The following is a 21,605-nucleotide window of genomic DNA, read 5'->3' on the forward strand; positions in this document are numbered from 1 at the left end:
AAGAATAGTTAAGGATAGACGGATGAAGCATACTTTATGACAGAGCTGGGACGCAGTTGCATATGTACAAGAGTAGAACATGGAAAATGGGCAATGCTGCCTGTGGTTTTTCTGGCACTTTCTGAAAGGAAGACTCCGCAACAAAATTGCCCACCAAGGTACTGATTTGTGTATTTGTGATATCCAAGGCAGAGGGAACACGCATGTGAATTATATCCATCCAACATGCAGCAAAAGTCGTTTTTTTTGTGCAGCGCGGAAACAGCTATGATGGTGCTGCAACTTTGACTGCCTGTGCTTATCACTGAGCACAGGGCACGTAGGGATTCTGAGCAACTTTTAGCTCATTCTCGCCACAATTGTTGCGGAATCTCCCATAAACACAACTACAGAATGAGTTGCCCAATGTATTACGTGCACAATATCTGCCGGAGCTCGGTTAGTACATACTGGTCGTACACTTCACAGATTACTTTACAGAATGATGCGAAATCAGTAGCGTTAAACATTACTTTTTCAAGCTCAAAGCAAAGGGTGTCAACAAACACAAAGAAATGTGCCTCGTAGACTCCACAAATCCCCATATGCACGTTCACTTGGGTTGCGTAATCCCGTTTGATTTTCCTCTTGCTGTAGTTCGTAAATGAATTCTCAATTTTTACTGGACACTTAATTTCAAGTATAACCCGTTTGCTTGCACAACATTCACATGTAAACTCAACGATGCCATCAGGCGAACACCCAATGAATGAAATGTCCTTGTACAGTACAAGTCCAACCTTTTTAACGTCCACGTCATGGTCTTGGCAGCGCATGTAGTTCACATAGGTCATTTCTGCGATGTGCTGCTTTGCCGATCCCTCTCTCATCTGTTTTGTGTAGACAACTTTTGTTCCGAGATTAACGTCCAGAAATGGTAACAGATTCACTGGCCTTGGACCTTTCAGAAGTGACATCGACCGTGTCATGCAGGTATGTGCCACACTAGCCGTAACTACGCCACGCCTGTAGTCATGCCATGTTCGTGATTCTGCTTGCTCCCTTGTCAACTCTTCGATCTTGTCTGGCACAGCATAATGAGGACGCATGTCCTTGTACAGTTCTTCTAGAGGCATGGTCATCACATATGACTGAGTGAGGTAGCTCATCAGTGGAAGTGGAGCTGGGGACTCCTGACCTGTGGGTAGTTAGTTTGATTTTAAATAGTAGCTCATGTTAGGATGAATGAAGTGATACATGAACAACTCCTTTCAGAGTCAATGATAACACGAGGTTAGGCAGAGGGGAGGGGGGGGGGGGCAGCGGCAAAATTTGTGCCCCACGTCCATACATCGTTCAAGCAAATGGCAATATTGCACCCCTTTTCAGGCCAGTTCTAGGGGGCAATTGCCTCCTACCCCTAGGCGCCGGCCCTGCCTTAAGGCCACAAAGGAGGCTGGGAGAAGATGAATACAAAATTCCCACGTTTCAGAAACTTATGTCCCAGGCTCTACATTGAGGAGTACTTGTTTAATTTGAGACATTGAGCAAACAGCTGAGGCACTATCACATTCTGTCCTTTGTCTCTTTCTGTAATGTAGCAGCAGTAATATTAGTGCATTCCGTATGTCATGCATGCAAGCCAAGTAAATTTTGAAATTGCTTTTAGAGGTGCAGTGGTATGAGGACGTTGATGTTAATCTTACACATGCCAATGAAAGCGCAAAAAACAGATGACCACAGACAAGTTCAAGCTAGCAACACACTTGCTTGGACACATGCAACGAAGTGGTGGGAGCCCGCAGCTCCTTCACTATGAAGGCCACCATCCCAGGATTCGTTCACACTAATACATTTCATTCGTATCCTGCAAAGGGGGCCTCTGTAGCGAAAGAGCTGCTGGCGCTCACTGCTGGATTGCTTGTGTCCTTTGCAAGTTTAGACTTGTGCATGCCTCACTCTGTCATTTTCGTTCATTGCCATGTTTGATTTTTTAGAGTTAGCTGCTCTCATTAAGTATACATCTCTTCCCACTCAGTACCTGCATTTGTTTTTCATCACAGCATCACTAAGCTATGCTCCTTCATACTATCTCACAACGTGTTACTATTGCACGTTCAACACGCTAACTCCACCAAAAGCACTGCGAGCAATTACACCCACCCCGTTAACCACGCATTCACATGCACAAGCTCCAATGTCATATACTGCATTGAATGCGGCGACTGCTCTATGCAATACATTGGTGAAACCAGCCAACAAATGAACAACCGCCTTACCGGACACAGAACCGACACGTCCAACAAACTCCCCAAAGCAGTCGCCGAACACTTTAACGTTCCTGGTCACAATTTTGACAACATTAAACTATATATTCTAGAAACCGGGTTTAGATCCACACGTGACAGACGTGATAGGGAGTCTTATCTCATATACAAGTTCAACGCTCTTGACCCGTCCAGTATCAACAAATCACAAGGCACCCTAGAAACACTTCACAAATAAAATATGCTTTTCCCTTCTACCTCCATTATCATCTGTTATGTTCTGCATGGCCACTGCTTTCTACTTTCTTTATTGCATGCCACAACTTTGCATTACAAATATTAAAGAAAAGAAAGAAAAAAAAAACTCTTTGCTGGTTCTGGAATTTTCCCCACGTAACCACTAACCTCCTTATCTTTCGCTATGCTTCCCAATTCTTGCCTGTTGTCCCGTTTCGTCCACGTGTTCGTGAACCTTCCATTTTTCTGTAACCGGCCTGTAGCCTAGATCACTACGTTCACATAATCCCCTCCACATTCTAACAAAGCAGCCATTCACTCCGGCCGTAAAAGCCCGTACGAAAACTTTCTTCCCTCCGGGCTGTTGACCCACAATTCGCATGAACCTTTAAACACGTCACACCTAACCCTTTAAATACCATGCCAATGATGAGGACGGTGCCCAGAAGAAGAACAGTCTCTGTTCGAAATATCGGCGGCTTCTGTCCTGAGGCAACTCTCTTCCTACATTCTACCGGTTCGCTGGATTTCTACCCATCAACGTGTTACTATTGTTTCTCTCCAACACAAGCAACAAGTTACGTCACTGATCAATAATATCACTGAAATGCTCAGGAGGCCTATAATGGCCTAGGGGCCTTCATGTGTGCACACTATCAAGCTTTCCTTACCGGTGTTGCTCCACAGCACAATCCGGACAGGACCTCCGCAGAAGATTCGCCAAGTGGGCTGAAGTTTCATAAGGCTAAGATGAAGCAGCCTCTCTGGTCACGTGGCACATCATGTCCAGGGGCACGGTGTCATACATTTGCTTTGAGGCCTTTTTCTTCGTTGACCACTCGCACTCAATATCAGTACAGCTGAGGTCTCGCAGAGAAGCAAGTCCATTCCTGAAGCAATACATTACGATATTCAAGTAGCTTGTATTACAACAGCGTGAACACAGGGATTCTTGGAGTAAAGTACCGTCAGACGACATGAAATAAACACATGAAAAGAACACATGCGATAATCTTACTAAACAGCGTAAGAAATAAAAAAGAGCAGTGCACGCACTGGCATGACGCGGTTAACCCCTTATGCGCAGGAGTGGGCATCCTCACTGCACTTTCTGGGCGTGTTCACCAAAACGACGTGCACACAAAGCATCCCGGCGCAGCAGACAGTCAGAGTACTGAGAAGCACAAATAAATTGTTGCTAAGAAAGACTGCTGCACGAAAAACCAGATGTGACGATGAAATACCTTAAGAACAGCACTGGTAAAAAGAAACAAACAAACAAAAAAGCATGGCCCGCGACCACAGATACCTTTACACTCACCGATAGCAGTGGAGGAGCAGTGCGCTCACATGCTTGCACTTCTCAGATTGTCCCGCGGTGCACGAAGAAGAAGATCTGAGGACCCTTAGTGATTCTTCGCCTGCGGAATCCTCGAAAGAAAGGCGCACCTCGACGCTGTGTGGATTCTCATGCATGCCCGCGGTTCGCAGGCAAAGCGCAATTACGTTGACGTCGTTGCCGTCCCTACCTTTTACGCCAACCAGCAGAAGGTGCCGTGCTGCTAGCAAGCGTTCTGCTTCGACAAAGCACCGCGATTCGACCCCGCAATTGAGAAATCTCAACACGGCAGATAAAGGTAACATTGCGTCGGCCCCGCTTCCAGCCGCCATCTTTGAAGGTGACACTTGCGCCACCAGTGGTCGTAGAAAACCCGAATATAAGACTCCGACTGTATGTACAGGGTGTTTCTTTTAGCTGCAACACATTTTCATCCAAAAGGGAGTTGCGTTAGGGCGGTTTTACTTTTGGCATTAGATCACTCGACGGGGCTGCTACTTGGAAATCTTTTTTTTATGTGTGTGTGTTCAGTTAGGGAACTAATTAACAGAGATATTTCAATCAACTTTTAAAATATTGACGTTAGTGAGCACATTGCAATTGCATCATTAAAGCCTGGTCACCACATGATCCGCTCGAACCACTGGTGAGGCACTAAAGTAGTCTGAGTGCGTGCTATCGACCTGAGTATTTCACCTCGAGTCGTCCGCTGGAAACAGACAGTGATGACAAAAAGAGCTACGGTGACGTCGATATCCCCGCCCTCACTTACCCTCACAGACATACGTAATGATTCACAATCTTTGTTTTGTTTTCGCTTTTAAAAGAACTGTGCGCATCACCAATACATATAAGCGCTTATCGTACCGGGGAAGGGCAAGAGCTGTGTACGGCAGGATGAAATGACTGATGCAACCCAAGCAGCAAAATGTACTGAAATTCGAGTGCAATAGGGGTGGACGGGTGGGTGGAAGGCCTTGAACAGACTGATGAAACTAAAGAACATTGATAAAGACACATACCGTCCACCCCTATTACACTCGACTTTCCGTACATTGTGCTGCTTGGGAAGGGACTGAGAACACATGAAAGAACGAAAGGAAGGGAAGAACAAAAACAAAACAAAGATCGTGAAACATACCACGATAAGGGTTTGCCAACATTGCGTATGACGTTTTTCTGAGGGCGGTGATATCGACATCACCGTCGCTTTTTGTCATCACTGTCCGTTTCCATTGGACGGACGAGGTGAAATACTTCGGTCTATAGAACGCGCTGAGATTATTTTAGTGCATGATCAGTGGTTCGAGCGGATCATGTGGTGATCAGGCTTTAATAGTACGATTGACATATGATCCTTAAAGTCAATAATTAAAAAGTTGATTAAAATATATCTGGTAATTAGTTCCCTAACTGAACAAAAAAATTGACTTCCAAGTAGCAGCCCCATCGAGTAATCTAATACGAAAAGTAAAACCGTCCTAAGGCAACTCCTCTTTTGATGAAAATTTGTTGCAGATAAAAGGAAACACCCTGTGTATATAAAGTCGGAGAAAGGAGTCGCGGACGGCCGACACGATGCCCTCTTGACGTTGTGAAGGCTTCGTGACTTGTTTCGTTGTTGTTGTTGTTTCCAGTTCACAGCAAGTTCCAGTGTACGTGTTTGACCTGTGCCGTTGTGCGTCACTAGTCACGTGAGATGAGTAGCATACGGCACAATGCCCTCTCGTTCTGCGATGTACTCTTTTCACGAGGAGAGGAATTTTTCAAATGTGTGCCGAACAGAGCCCGTGCGGTCGCCCTGTATGCCGTCTACGCTCATCGTTCGTTCGCAAGAACTCATTTTATTCGTTGGAGAACACTCAGCACTGAAAAACGAAAAAAAAGAGGGTGGATTACCGCAGTGCTTCTTTAACGGGCATACTCTCTTGTGTTCCCTTGTTTGCACTTGTATATCATGAATGTAAAAAAATCGCCTGGTCTCTTGCAGTTCAGAATAATTAACGTCCACACCATATTTGACGGACTATGGCGTAAAGCCGGGAGTAGTCTAGAAATGTAGCCCACCTAGCAGTGCCTATCTAGCAAAACAATTGCTAGATACGCTAGCTAGCGTATTTAGCATCAACAAACAAGACCGCCCCCGTCCCCGCCCCATCCCGCTCTTGCGAATGTTAATTAGGGCTAAACCACGTGAGCGCCAGCCCACAGATACCGACCTCACTGTATCATCTGAGGAATTAACCACGTCGGCACCAGCCCACTTTCACGACTCCATCTGGTAAGCCATCCCTGCAACATGCCTTTCTTAATATTATAATTAGGTGCACGCCCTACTGTGTTGGAGTAAACCACGTCAGAGTGATACCGACCTCACTGTGTCATCTGAGGAATTAACCACGTGGGCACCAGCCCCCATATCGTAAGCCAGCCTCCAGCAAGTCCCTCGCACGCGCAACACGCGCTTCTTATTATAATTAGGTTGCATGCCTACTGTAGAGTAGAAGGAACTACATAAAAAGCACAGTTGCAAGATCGTATTTTAATTATGACTGAACTACCCCTCAGTCCCACTACAGCAGCACCCCATCATCTCACGAAGGTTGAACCAGCCCACGAAGCTGTCGTGATACCCTTCTTAATAAGTTTACCTCCACCCTCTCGCAGATTTTAAACCTGACCAGTTGTGGCTGACCACGTGGGGGCACCAACCCCTTTGCTTGCCTGTAGGATGCACTCACTGAATGTCATCTTAATTGTGTAGTTCCATCAGAATGATATACCTCTTGTTTTAAACAAACTACGTTAACAATGAATAATTAGCTTAGTTATGAAATCAGAAATGTGCCATAACCGTTCATCTATCTAGGGATCTTAGTAAAAAAAAAAATAATAATAAGATTACGAAGATTAATTCTTTATGGATAGTTGCACAATTCTTACTCGATCCTGCAAAAGCGTATACGAAGAGGGGAGTCAAGTCCTGTAGATCCCATAAACAAATACAGAGGAAGCGTGGACCTCCACGCGAAAGCTTGTACAAATTAAACTTCAGTGTCGTACAAAAATCTGCAGTGCCGGCTTCTGTATTTTGTTTATTGGATCCCTGCAAGGATAAAACGATAGCTCGATTCATACATGGCACAACATTGTTCAAATATTTTTTTTTCTTATTACGTTTTAAAGTCGACAAGTAGGACACCTCGCTATCGTCTGCCTAATGAAAATGGTTGATGAGCCAATCGACTCCTTCCGAAGTGCGAGGAGACAGTATATACTTAAACTTCAGAGCGCTAAGAGCGTAACCGAAAAAAAAAACAGCTAGAGCCTACAGCTCTGACCTTCGACAACCGATCGAAAAAAAGAAAAATGCACCGGCCCCCGCCACAACATCGTTGCGAATTGCAAGGATATGGCATAGCTAGTATTGAGAAGTGATTATGGACAGGGTGCTAAGGGCGTGTAACCGACAAAAGGCTTACCGCTTCGAAATTCGACATCCGACGCATCATGGGGGAACATCATGATATTCATTGTAGAGATTTCATTAAACATGCTTGCAGTCGACCAGGCTACCTCTCCCCATTAATCCGTTTTTGTGTACGACACGGATTAACTCTCGAGAAATGATAAGATCACTTTTCCGTATTCCATTAAGTTGGTGTTGTGTTAGCGACGCTTTGCATATTAGACGACGGGATGGCTGAAGGTCACGCTGTTTCCACTCAGACTGTGATATCTCTTCTGCTGATTTGCATGAGTACACGAGCAAGTCGAATAAACGCTCGAAGATACACGATGTTATTGCAATAGCAAGCATTTGCATATAAGACAACTCGTTGGATAAAGGCCGTACCCTTTTACTCTAGCCGGTGTCGCCTTTGCAACTCGAAGACAGGAAAAATAATTACTATGCGATACATGTTGCGCCGCAGGAAAAAGAAGAAGAAAAAAAGACGCAGTATACTAATGACAGCCACCTCCATGCTGACTGCTTTGATTTCTGAACAGAGCGAGCCAGCCCGGGTAAAGCCGTAATTACCTCTCAAGGATAAACGATAATATCACTTTCCTCATCACGTCTTTGGGGCGAGACGGTCGACGCTGCACTCTCATAGGCAAACGAAGCGACTTCTATATAAGACGGTTCGTCCGCAACGCTTTCCGGACTGAGCTGGAATGTCAAGTGAATGCCACTTGATTGTTTTCAGGTGGATTCACTTGACATTCCAGCTCAGGTTTTTCCGTGCGGGTGTTTGACTGGAAAAGCAGACTAAGGTGAGTACATGCTTTTTTCTCTTCTCTTGTTATAAGTTCTTCCCCTGTGAGCGTGCAAGGTCACAGCCATTTATGGAATGCATGTAGGTGAAAGAAAAAAAGAAAAGAGGTTCATTCCTTCCCACTGCCGACATGCAATCTTTGTGATTTTAAAGTGCACCTTCTTAGATCATCGCAGTAGATGAAATGAAAAATAAACGATTGCAAACAGTACAACATTATTTTTTTATTTAGGACATTGCATTGCGTTGTATGTTTTGGAGGATATTGCTAATTTACAAGTCGGCTTCACCTAACTTCTACGTGCGTTGCGGGAAGTCAACGTTAGGAAATGCTCAGTCTTGCTGGATTGCTTGTTTCCTTGCATTTCACTTCAGCGGAACGGTGTTTTTTTTAACTGTTTGACTTTGGTTCTTCATAAAACATATTTTCCAGTTCATCGTCTTTGTTGTAACTACTCCGACGAGGTTGAAGGGTCATCTCACATTTTGGGCTTGTAAGATCGACTTCTTCTAAGCATTTTTTTAGCTTCTCTTTTTCATTTCATGTTCGGGTAACAACAGAACACTTCACCTGCACGTCAATGGCAAACAGGTCAGAAAGAAAGGAATGTGTCTACCTTCATTTGTGAGATGTAGCTAGTCTTCACCCAACTCCTACATGCATTGGGGGAAAGCCTACTTTAGGAAATGTTCAGTCTTGCTACTGCATGTTTCTTTGCATTTAAACTTAGCGAAACGGTGTTTTTTTTTAATCGTTTGATTTTGGTTTGACATAAAACAAATTTTCCAGTTCATCTTCCTTCTTTTGCTGTAACTACTCCGAGGAGGTTGAAGGGAAGAGTTTGAGATCTTCCTTGACAACAAGGCAAAAATGTGTGCTATACAATGAAGAAGAGGTGGAAAACTTTTTTTTTCAAGTTAATCCACTCGGGATTCCAGAAGATTTTTTTCCCCGTGAGAGTGTTTGACTGGAAAGACAGACTGTGGTAAGTACATGGATTTGCCCTCCTCTTTTGCAATACATATATATATATATATATATAATGCTTTTCTATGAACATGCAAGTCATTTATGGAAATGCAAATATGAGGAACGACAAGGTTTCATGCCTCCCGCTTTCAGTGGCGACATGCAGGTCTTTGTGATTTAAGGAATGCTTTCCTAGTCCATCACAGGAAGTGAAAACGTTTGCAAACAGTTACATTTTTTATTTATTTAGATACAAGGACAGTGAGATCACAGCCCTTTTAGATAGTGAGATTCCATAGCCAGAGTGATGTCGACCAATTGTTCTGCCAAGAGAGTAAATGTTGCCTGGGCAGCGGCGAAGTTTTAACTCACGTTCTAAGCACAAACAGCATACATCTGAGCATTCGTTATCGTAATAGGTCCTTGTAAGATTGGCTGTCTCTAAGCATTTTTGCAGCTGGCGTGTTTCGTTTCGTGTTAGGGTAACACCAGAACGTTTCGGTTTACCGTTTTCACTCCAAATGCGTACCACAAGCAAGTCAGAAGGGCACGAATGTACATAAACATATTTTTCCAGTTCAGCTTGTTTGCTGCAATTGCCCTGATGAAGCTGAAGGGAAGAGGATGGCAGCTTTGTTAGCTCGATGATCACCACAACAAGCAAAAACGTGTGCCACACAACGGAGAAGAGAACACACAAACATCTATCCATGTCTGTTCACTCACAATGAAATGAGAGGGCTTAGTACAAATGTACATTTTTATTTCCCTGATACACGAGCGGTGATTATTTTTTTATGCTCCATTGTGCACCAGTCGATGTTTGAAGACGTCAAGTGTTAGCTTGCTGATGTAGCCTGTTAAGTAGTGCCAACCTTCAGACTCGGCTTGTTCCATGAAACATAGACTCTCGGCAGCAAGATGCATAGCGTCCACCTCGTCAGCATATGTCAAAATTTCGTCCACGTGACGTGACCATTCAGCAAGTAAGGCGAAAGGTGATTCCGAGGCAAACGTACAGGCGGTGTGAACTCTGGCATACATTGTTTTTGCAGTTTTCCAAGTAACCCTGTCAGGAGGTTGATCTGGCAGCGCTTGAAACAACACCATATCCGTCACAATTTTAACAGCTTCCCCGAGCGAAGTTTTGCCTACTTGTGTTAACCCACATTCCAATATCTCCTTGTAGGAGACGTGTTTGAGACGAAACACAGGCTGCATCCGAAATTCGTGTGTGTAACCTCTTCTCCATCTGCCACACACATCTCTACCTAGCACAGGCTGCTCTTCATCTGCGTCTGATGATGACGACCATGCGCCATCAAGCCGAGGATCAACCTCAGGCCATGTTGTGTCATCGGCGGCTGACTTGTCTTGACTGGTCATTACAAACCAAGGTAATTTTCTGCGATCCACTTCTTGTCCAGACTGCCAGTGAACTGAACCAAGTACTGGAGCTTCCCCCCAGGTAGCACAGAATGTCACAGTAACGTTGCATAAATGTCATCCTGTAACGTTGCCTACATGTCGCTAATGTCCGCGGAGTCAACGTTGCCTGCAACGTTTCGTTTAAACGTTGAGTCAATGTTGCCAGTTAACATTTCGGTGATGTTGACTCAATGACATTGCAGCAACGTAAACTGTTAACGTTCCAGTAATATATCCGTGTAACGTTACCTCAACGATTTTCCTGCGATGTCCCTAATGATGATGCCCGAACAGGCGACGAAACGTCATATTAAATTTTGTTTCACTGTTGCGTTAAGCCAGTGTGTGTAAGGTTCCTCATGATGTCCCCTGGCTTCTGGTCTATCTTCGATGTCCCATTTCGCGCACAGGCATGAAAAATACTGACAAATGGAATGTTTGCTTGTGTACCGAGTACCTTGCAGGCAAAAAAAAAAAAAAACTGACCTTCAATTCTAATGGAATGCCATGACACCAATTCAGGCATGTAGTGAAGGCACCCTTTAAGGGCTCTGGTCGTGTTCTGAAAGGAATGCTTTGAGCGCCTGCCTCGCGAAGCATCGTGTCATCAGACTATAACATTAGTCAGCAGTTTTCAACTTCGAAGGTACTTGGTACAAAAATCAACATGTACTTTGTTCTCTTTTTTTTTTTTGTCTTGTTTTCGATACAGGTAACACCAACAGTTCATCCGAGCAGCACTATCAAACATAGACAAAAAATGCAGTCCTATCATTTTTATTGCACACAGCGTATTCAAGAAGGAAGTCACTTATGAAACACATATGCTAACAGTATTACTTCGATAACGACGTGTGCACTTGCCACGACAATATCCTGCTTGGCAGTTTGGCAGTCAGCAACTTATGCAGCGTAGTTTGCGTCGAGTTGCCTGCGAGATGGAAATGTATATTGTTAACTCTCGGCTACATAACTGTCAAAATCATAACAATCCCAGTTAGCTGAGAGCCTCTGACTTTCTAGGCATGTGCCATCCATTATATGTATAATGTGCCTTAGTTTATGCTGCACAACTTCGGTACACTAAGGCCCAGCCTGGATGCCATTTAACCGTTCAGCAGAAATCAATGGCAGTTCAACTTGCAATTTTGATTTAACGCTCCAGTTCTTGCTAATGTTACTAGTGCTCGCAATAAGCCACCGACGTTTCGAAAAAATATGCGATTGTTACCTTACTTAAGAGATGGCTATCTCTGTTAAAAGTTAACCCGCATTGTTGAAACCAGTCTTAAGCCACATAGGCCAGTATAAGTACGGGCTGGCTTAAAACAAAGCTACACCATCGTGCCATGAACTGACTAGAGAAAGCTCTATGCACTAAGTGATGAACCATGCATGCATACACTATGCTGTATGCACGGGTTCAGAGGTTGCAACATACTGCCTTTTAATTCGTGTAGGGGCATGTCTCAACCGGTCTACCACCACGCGTGTTGCTATACCTCGGTTCAGACTTGTACAAAATACTGCGCAAAAGTATTTAAAATAAGATACTAAATACTCTACGGAAAAAGTATTTAAAATAGAGTACAAAATACTCAAAACTGAAAGTAATTTGAGTAGAGTACTAAATACTCTAAGAAGTATTTAAGATACTATTTAAAGTACTTTAGTATTAGCAGTAAGTGAAACGCGTATTCTGAACGTGGCCTTACAAATGAAAGGAATAAACTTCATCAGCCATGCATCTCTTTCATTTGCAACGTCTTGGTGTCAAGTAATGTTTGGTGAACTTTGGTGAACCCAAGTAAGCTTTGTTGATATGTTCTGACCCAAAACTTCGTAATCCCTCCTGTATGTCGGTTCGGGTCATTCAACCTCTGGCACGTGTTTATTGCTTTGATGACCAAGGAAATAAATGCCGGGATTATCTTGTACCTAATCCCCTGGTGATTCACCTGGCAATATGAATAGGAACGGTTTTCTGACGAAGCTGGCTATTGAGAAGCAAGGCCAGGCTTGGGACCAGCCTATTGTACAAGAGGATAAATGACAATTTCGCGAATTCCCGAAAAAAAGAAAACGAAGAAAAAGGGGGTTAAATTCCAGTGAGCTGAAAATCTCGCCACGGCAGGAAGCGTGCTGGATATGGCTTGACGAGGAAGGAAAGTATTTTGAGTACTGAGTAGCAAATACTGAAAAAAGTATTTTAAATACATTAAAAATACTTGTCGCAAAAAAGTATTGAGTAGAGTACCAAAATACCGGAAAAAGTATTTAAAATACTGTATTTTGAGTACGTACTCAAGATACGTACAAGTCTGCCTCGGTTGCCGTTGGGAACACCTGTCGAAGTGCACCTGTAAAAAGATATGTGACAGGCAAATGGTTATATGCATTTTGGGGTGACCATGATATAACTGCCAGTTAACTTCAGTTAATAAACGAATTTACTATATAGTTGCATGTTCAAGCCTTCACTTGTTACAGGGTAGAACCTGGTACTTGAACGAGCAGCAGTGTGTGTCCTTAACAATCATTGTACACAAAGGCCACAAACGTAGAGTAGAATGAAATACAGAACAGTCACCACATACCAAGTATGGCTATGCGCAGTTTAAGGTTTGCAAATGGAGCTTTCCCTATCCTCCCTGTCATACAGTACTGGCTAGCTACAGTGTCACCCATGCAACGCCGCATAACACGGAGTACTGCATCCTTTATTGAGGATCTGCCTATTAGGGAAAGATGTAAAATATGTAACAAAAATAACAGAGATGAAAAGCTGAAGTGCAGTGGACTCGCATGAACTTAAAGACAAGAGCACCAGAAATGTACTTTTTTTAACTATCACAAGTTGGAATTACAGATGTTCATTCAAATACGCGATGAGTAAAAACTATGTTGTGGATTTGTCTAGCAAGACTGCAGTCGTTTGTGCTGCAGATTACTGACAATGCTACCGTAATGGTCTCGAACAGATCGTCGAACCGAACCCGAACCGAACCCGATCTTGGAGCTGAACCAGAACTGAACCGTTAAAAAATACCGGTAACCGGTTCAACTAACGGTTCATACGTAACTAAGGCGGAACTTTGCGTGTTGTGCATGAACATAAAAGCTTTTTTTCATCCTTTTTCCATCTTTTATTAGCTTCGTGACCTTGCTGTTACTTGTCGAAAAAGTCGTGCGCTGCAGGAACGCTCTGCATTTTCTGGAGTCGCGAAATAACAACAAATGTGGTAACTGAAAACTGTTGACTACTAACGTCTAGGCCATGATTATATATATAAGAATTAGGGATCACCAAATTTTTGGGTAGCATTCATGAAATGACATATATTACAATAATATACTACTCAGCGTCAGCTTTGGCAACGCATAGCGTTGTCAAAGAAAAACTGACAGCTCTCAAAAACAGGTGCTGCATTGTAAGATCAGCCCTGTAACTGTAACACAAACGTGATAGGATAGTTGTAAGTTTTTCTTTGACAACGCTGTGTGTTAGAAATCATTTCTACATTTACAGTGGCCATCCTGTATGTAAATGCGGGTACGCGGGCCAACTGATGGATTTCAAATTTTCTCTTTTCCTTTTGTTTTTCTTCTGTTCTTATTTGTACAGTGCATTGCGAAAGCAAACTATCTGAGTTCTACTACAGCAAGCGTCTGTGTGTACGGCGCTGCAGGATAAACCCCCAACATGCGTGTGCGAAGATACATAAGCCCCTTAGAAAGTACAGGGCCACCCACCCTCATGCTGGTCAAAATGAAAAGAACATACCAAGCTGGTTTTCTTTGTGCATTTACGCATTTAATGCATCCTAATGCTTTGTGCATTGAAACAAAAGAGGTAAAAACAACCACACTGACATCGTATTTAAAAATCGCAAGCGGGTCGAAAATGAGTCGAACTCTCTGTTCGCACTTGCCAGTGCTCTGTCTTTGTTCCACAGACGCTTCTAACGGCAACATGGTAGCACGGCGGCGGTCAGCGATGACGCGGTAACGCGCCTTTTACATAAAGACACCGGGTTCAGTATCGCACCATTCAAACCCAACTACAATGAAGCGTCGTTCGCTGATTAACGTGTATTCGCGTCTCCTGACTGGTAATCAATAATTACTGTATGGCCTCTACTCTCTACGACTCGAGAACTATCTTCATCCCAAGAAACAGAGGCGAGATGCGAACACTTTTGTTCTGCAATACGGCAACGCGTCACCCGGCTACCTAATCGCACATGGGGCGCCTGATCCGCTTCATCGCGACAATTCCTGGCAATTTCGACGGCACTGCGTCAACACACACACACACACACACACACACACACTGAATTATGGACAGATGCATGCATATACTTGCATAAAAATCACCTTTCAAGAGGAAACCACAACAAGCGTTCCAGTTTTCTTGACTGCAGCTTTCGGCGGGCTCTCCTTTCCTCGCTTGGCTCGCTTGTTGCCGGTAGTAGCGGAACCGGATGTGCGGTGTCGATGACAATCGCGGCTTCCCTTCCCGTACTTCACGTTGACATAGGTCATTCGTGCATTGGGCTGATGCAATTAAACCACATTGCACATCATACAACATATTTATTGCGTTTTTTTACGCTTTACACCGCCAGGAGGATGGATCTCGCTTGCGCTTTCAACGGGCGTCTGCTATTGCTACTAATTCTGCACACAGTTTGCGTTTCTTCGGTATTGTGTCTTGTGCATTTCGTCTCTTTTTATTCTTCGCCGTAAAAGACTGTGACAAAGCGTCATCTCACTGTTCACTACATATGTGTAACACGGGAAACACACGTGGGAGCGAACTTACGTAGCGGTGGTGCTTTGTCTAATACAGAAAGCCGGGATGTAAACTAAACCCGCAATTCGAAACGTTACAAAGACATCGCGGCATCAATGTTCACACAACATTTCATATGTAACGTTAACGCAACATTTTTCTGCGTTGAATATGTAACGTTGAGCCTGGAACGTTCCAGGAACGTTGAGTTATTGTCGGAAACGTTTCGGTTACATTGAGTACATTCAGGCAACGTTGCCGCAACATTGTGTGCTACCTGGGCCATTTCTAACTCGTCGTTTTATGATCTTCTCTACTTTTGGAACCTCTCTCACTCGTACAATTTCACTCTCATAAAACCCACCAATGATGTCTTCATTTTTAAGATCACGTAATAGGTACGTGTTAGGATACCCTAACTTGATCGCTCTCACCACGAAGAGTTCTGACGTAAATGACCCTAAATAACGTTTTATTAGCTGATGTCTGTATTTTGCAATTCTCACTACGTCTCCAACACTGTAGCGCGGCTTTTTTGGTGGTCCAACCGGGCTGGGGTACAGTCTCTCTCGGAAAATGTGCTCATTTTCTTTCTTTACGTCCACTGGTCTGGCAGAAAGCGATCTGTGTACGCGATTGTTGTAAGCTTTCACTACTTGATGTAAAATGTTCACATATCGCTTGTGACCCTGGAATGTGAAGATACGGTACAGTGTGGTCACAATTGTTCGCTGAGATCGTTCGGTGACAGAGGCCTTCATAGGTGAATTTGTATGGATGAGCCGGATCCCCCTTGCTTTCAGAAACTGTTGTACTGCCTTGTTTGTAAATTCTGTTCCACGATCTGTGTGCAAAAGCTTGGGTGTCCCAATTCTTTTAAAGGCAAGTTTAAAAGCTCGAATAACCTCGGGAGATCGTTTATTACGAATAGGTACAATGGCAAGAAGCCGAGAGAAAGCATCTATACAAAAGAGCAAATAGCGAAAACCATCGTTCTGGTTCTTTAGACTTTGCAAATCCTTTAGGTCAGCCTGGAATAGTTCACGAAGTCCAAGTGCAATGGTTTTTCGAAACTTCGTGGGTCGCTTGTATTCCTTATGCAAACTGTACACATCACTTGTCTCCAGAAATTTAGTGACTTTGTCCTTCTTTTCGTCAATGGCTCGAGCAGGTCTCTGCACTCCACCAAAGCTTCCGACATGTTGCGGGTCATAGTAGGCTGCCATTAGTACTTCTTCCTACTGCAAACTCTAAGAGCATCGAGTGATAGATAAGCGTTGGTTGTAGCTGAAACGCCTCCTCTCATCCAGGGAGGTTGCCTGTTGTGAAGTTCGTACTTCAAAAGCTCAACAATAGATGAGTGTGGCACCACCTTTCCGTGACAGATAACTCTTCCGTACTCGTCGTAAGCCAGAACCGTTCTCATCAGCTGAAGCATAGCTAATACCTTTTTATGATGTCTTGGAGGGAAGTGTGACAGTATTTTTTCTTCTTCGAAGTAGCCTCTCTCCTCGGGGTTCAGTACGGTGTCCATGTGAGCTGTCGTGCGCGCTTCGCGGCTCGTGTGAGCGGTGGTGACGCACGTCGAGGTGTGGAAGCTTCACTTACGGAATGAGGTGAAGGAGTGGCCAGAGTTTTCTCTGCTGTATGTTTTTGAAGACGAGATGGGTGCACAATAAGTGCTGGTAAGTTTAGCTTGACCAATAGCGGCAAAATCCGATCAAAATAGGGTGGTCTTTGAACATTTCTTGCTTTCGTCACGAGATAGTATACGAGGTCAATTATATTAGTATTGTCTAGTCGCTCACCGTCGACAATTATCTGAAATGTTTTCCTATCCCATGAGATCGTTGGTTCCAGAAGACGTAATAGGTTTTGCGATCTGATTTTATAGCCACTGCTCATGAAATCAACGACAGTATTACAGTCGACCCCCGTTTATCCGGACTTCATTTATCCGGATCCCGCGGTATCCGGACAAAAGGCACGGGAACGGATTTTCCGGACTCGGACAAGAATGCCAGGGAACGAAAGTCGAAAATTCTTGTAATCCAGCTTCAGTTATCCGGACTACCGTGAGTAAGAGGAGACGCTGACCCCGCTTCGTCACCCTTTTCGCTGTTTTGGGGTTATTCCCGTCACACGTCAGGGACCTACATTCCTCCGTAGGGGAGACAACCGTGCACGATGACCCCCTTTTCTATTTGTGTGCGTTGGGTCACGTTGACCAGTCGAGTCATTTGGAAATATCTCGAGCAACTGTCCGGTTCTAGAAGGGAAAACTCCAACCCGAGGGCCTGCTGCTTACGGCCCGTTGAGCTGCGATCCCTGATGCAGAGACTCACTGCGACTGCCGTAGATGATGCTGCAGTTTCTGACTACGTTGACGTTGATAAGGATGATGACGCGTGTGCAGCTATGACTGATGACGGTGTGATTGCTGCTGTTGCCTCCGATCATGCGCAGCAAGAGGGTGCCGATGACGCCAGTGAGAAACAAGGCTCGGGCATTGACACTTTGCGACCGCACTGACATTCTTCGAGCAGCGCAACATGCAGCGTGGCTTAACTCAATGCAATTAGCAAGAGTTTGCAGGAATCGAGTGCCTACACTACTATGTAACAGCTGTCATTGACGAGATTTCTGTGTTTTAATTAAACCTTGCTCTGTAGGACGTTTCTATTCGGTCGTTTCATTTATCCGGATGCCCCGGTATCCGGACGATTTCGCCGGGAACGGCACCGTCCGGATAAACGGGGGTCGACTGTACTTTCTTCCTCGGTCTGTGTTTCCTCTTCTCTCGCTGTTGTTGAACCCAGTGTAGGTGTGCTCTCACTCACAGTGGGATATAGCAAGGAGTGAAGATATTGGATTATCTCTTTTGCTTTGATATCGTCTGGTTCATCTTTCTTCAATATCTGTGGGATGGGGGTTTCCCGGTAAGGCACAAGCTCGTATTTCTGCATCGACTACACTCCGATTGCTTTTGCTATTGCCCTTCCACCTAAAGTCGAGAGGAGACGCAGCAAAGGTGGCAAAAGGAACTGTAGAAAACCACCAGATTGTTGCAATATCTTTCGAACTTTCTTCACTCCTGTAGTGTCTCGTTTTGCCAAAAAGCGGATAGGTGTTGCATAAGGTTGCAACTGGTTTCTCACTCTTGGAGCTACCTTAATGTTTCCTTTACAAAGATTCATACAAATCTCTCGAATAGCAGTTAGTTGCTCTCTCGTAGCATGTTCCAGGAGAAAATAACGTTGCTCCGGCAACTTTGCATCAGCAAGTAACTGAAGAAAATGAATATTCTTCTTGACACGTTTCATGTTTTATATACTATTTGTCGCTGGTCGTCTGGAAATATATTAGTCCACACCCTAAATTGGTCTGAACAGTTTTCGGATAGGTCAATTACAAGGTATGAATATGGTTTCTTGCAAGCATCTTTATATATACTTGGCAGTAGTTCACTTTTCTTTCGACCAAACAGTTGTCGTGAAAGTATTTGCATTTGGTCCGCAGTGCGGGCGGAACGACATAAAATTAAGGCACTGCTGTTAAACTGAATGCATCTATACAGAGGATCATTAATAAATAAATATTGTGTTATGAAAATAGCTGAACAGTTGAGGTGGTGACAGCCAGCTACATAAAAATTGCAGATTTCTTTGAGCCTTTGTTTGTCGGCTAAGCAATCATCAAATATAATTAAAGAATTTCTTACAGTATCAAGATTAGTAGGAATATCCTGACTGAAGGTTACCTCTGGAAAATTATCAAAGATTGGTTGTTTGTACAAGTATATGTACAATATATGATCAAATGGTTTATCGAAGACAGCAGCTCTATGTTTAATTAGACGTGTAACAAGTGTCGTCTTTCCACTCTGGCTTTGACCTGATATGGTCAATGAGACCGGAGCGGTAAACCTATAAGGTCCAACCTCAGCCATCTTTTGCAAACGAATGAAGCATGTTATGAAATCACAACATTACATAAAGGAAAGTTACAGCAAAGACGAGCCTGTACATCACTCTCAGATTGGCTAAACTGAAATACAGACATTCAAGGTTGTAGACATTCAAGGTTGCGCACAGCCGTGTTAGTTATCAGACCAGGAGCATTCTATAATGGAAGGTTACAACAAAAAGCAAAGACAAGTCTGTGCTCTAAGCTTACCCAAAGTCGAAGTACACACGTTCAAGGTTGTAGACATTCAAGGTTGTGCGTTGCAGGTATGTTAGTTACCAGACCAATGAAGTTAGATAGGACACGCTGAAACATGTCTTCACGTATAACGTTGCGAGGATGTAGACGTTCAAGGCTGTGCACACATGTTAGAGAGCTGCATGCAATCGCTATATAAGAGCGGACATAGAGAGTGGTTCTTCATTCAGAACGTCAGACTGAGGAGGTGTGTTACATATTCCTGTGGAAGATGTAAGAGCTTACAAATCCATTCTTCTCTTTCAGTTCATTCTATACAGCAAGAGGAGAAAGCAAATTGTCATCATAACAGCGAAGTCTCCATAACACAAGTAAGCTATGTCATCCGTCATGGAAAAGTTGGATAAACTGAAAAAATGTGGTGACGGTGAAATTCAGAAAATGAGCAACATACCCAAAAACGAAAAGTTCGAAGTGCTGGACATTCAGAAAAAAGACACTATGTATGGCGAGGCAGTATACGTGGAGCTCCGCATGGAAAACGACAAGCCAGTGAAAGTGTATCTACCTGGACGCTTCAAAAAATTGTCGGAGGAAGAGCTAGAGGAAATGCGACTGCTTCCAAATCTCAAAATGGAGAAGAAAGGACGGTTTACTCAAGATGGTAAAAAAGTCATTTCGCCAGATATTATCTTCACCAATTCGAAGAGAAAGTGATGAGATATGGTGACGTGTCACTTATGCTCCCAGCACGAACGGCAGTATTATGCAACAGCATTAGGTCTTCAGATTCACTTGGCAAATGTTCACATTCTTCAAGCCCCCTGCATTCCTTTTTATGAGACTTTGTGCACACTGCGAAACTATACTAATCGGTTCGAGCTACATTTACACGACAGGGACGTTAGCGGACATGATGTTACAACCTTACAGACAGTACAGACAGTACATTGCTGATGTCTTACGACACTTTGGTTTCCCACTGCGCTATTTTGTATTGCTTAAAGTGGAACTTGGTCGTCACACGCCAGACGATGAGTTACAGCTCGAAATTAGTTTCGTGTCTTCCAAAGTAGTGACAGTATGGTCAGAGGCAGATGTAGAACCTTCTATCACTCAAGTGACTGCTGAAATAGCACAAAATTTGGAAAACCTCGAAGTAGAAGGTTCAGGTTTTTTTCTCTTTCGCATTCATGCCTGTATCATGAACATTGGACGTTTGATGCCTCAAATGATTGGATGTGCCTAGTTTGAGTTACCGCAAGAATTGAAGCATAAGTTTCGTTCTCTGTTGTGTGTGGACTTTGGTTTGCATGAAGATGAGCAGAACATGTGTTTTGCCTTCTCTGTAATAGCTGCACTGCATCCTGCTACTGGTTATCGCAGGCGTAGGGCATCTTCATACAGACCATATGTTTCTGAGTATGTTTTTCCGAAAACATTCCCGGTAGCTTTCCCAAAAGAGGTTGAAGCATTCGAAAAAAATAATGGTATCAGTATCAATGTGTACGCCTACGAAAGGGAAGACAAATCTCTGTACCCCATCAAGGTTGTCGATGACGAGTGTGAGAAACATGTGGATCTGTTGCTAATCGACTCTCATTTTCTGCTTATCACAAATTTTAATGGATTATTTCAACCTAGCGGACGGTTTCATTGCAAGAGGTGTATGATGGGCTTCTCATCAAACAGAATCCTCAGTGATCATTTAAAGATGTGTTTGCATCAGAAAGTTGCTAAGACAATTTACCCTAAGAAGGGAGAGAAGAGAGTAGCATTTGCCGGGGAACATCTCATGTCGGAAGTCCCTTTCTACTGTGTATATGATTTTGAAAGTGTTTTGTCACCTTGTTTGGAGGAAACAAACGTGTATGAGGATCACTGTCATTTTGCCTTTTGGTTATACGTGCATCCGACTCACACGTTTTGCAAAAGCATCTTTTCCGTGGTCCTAATTGTGTCACAGTATTTATGGAGCTGCTGCGGAAATTGCATGACGAAATTTTAGGATGGATACATGCTTTTGCACCTCTAGAAATGACCGAAGAGAATGAGCGTCAACATACAGCAGCCACTCATTGTAATATCTGCAAAGAATCCTTTGCTAAAAGACAAAAAGTTCGAGACCATGACCATGTAAGCGGAG

General features: G+C 43.7%; 1 long non-coding RNA gene across 1 annotated transcript; it reads left to right on the forward strand.

The window, feature by feature from the left end:
* The first annotated feature begins 10,287 nt into the window (after window positions 1-10,287).
* LOC135373023 (uncharacterized) lies at window positions 10,288-21,140 on the forward strand. Its single transcript, XR_010416227.1, has 3 exons — window positions 10,288-10,469; window positions 19,766-20,190; window positions 20,557-21,140. It is a non-coding gene; the product is annotated as an uncharacterized LOC135373023 (long non-coding RNA).
* Window positions 21,141-21,605: the final 465 nt, after the last annotated feature.

The sequence above is a fragment of the Ornithodoros turicata genome, chromosome 1, assembly GCF_037126465.1.
Source record: "Ornithodoros turicata isolate Travis chromosome 1, ASM3712646v1, whole genome shotgun sequence".
Taxonomy (NCBI): domain Eukaryota; kingdom Metazoa; phylum Arthropoda; class Arachnida; order Ixodida; family Argasidae; genus Ornithodoros; species Ornithodoros turicata.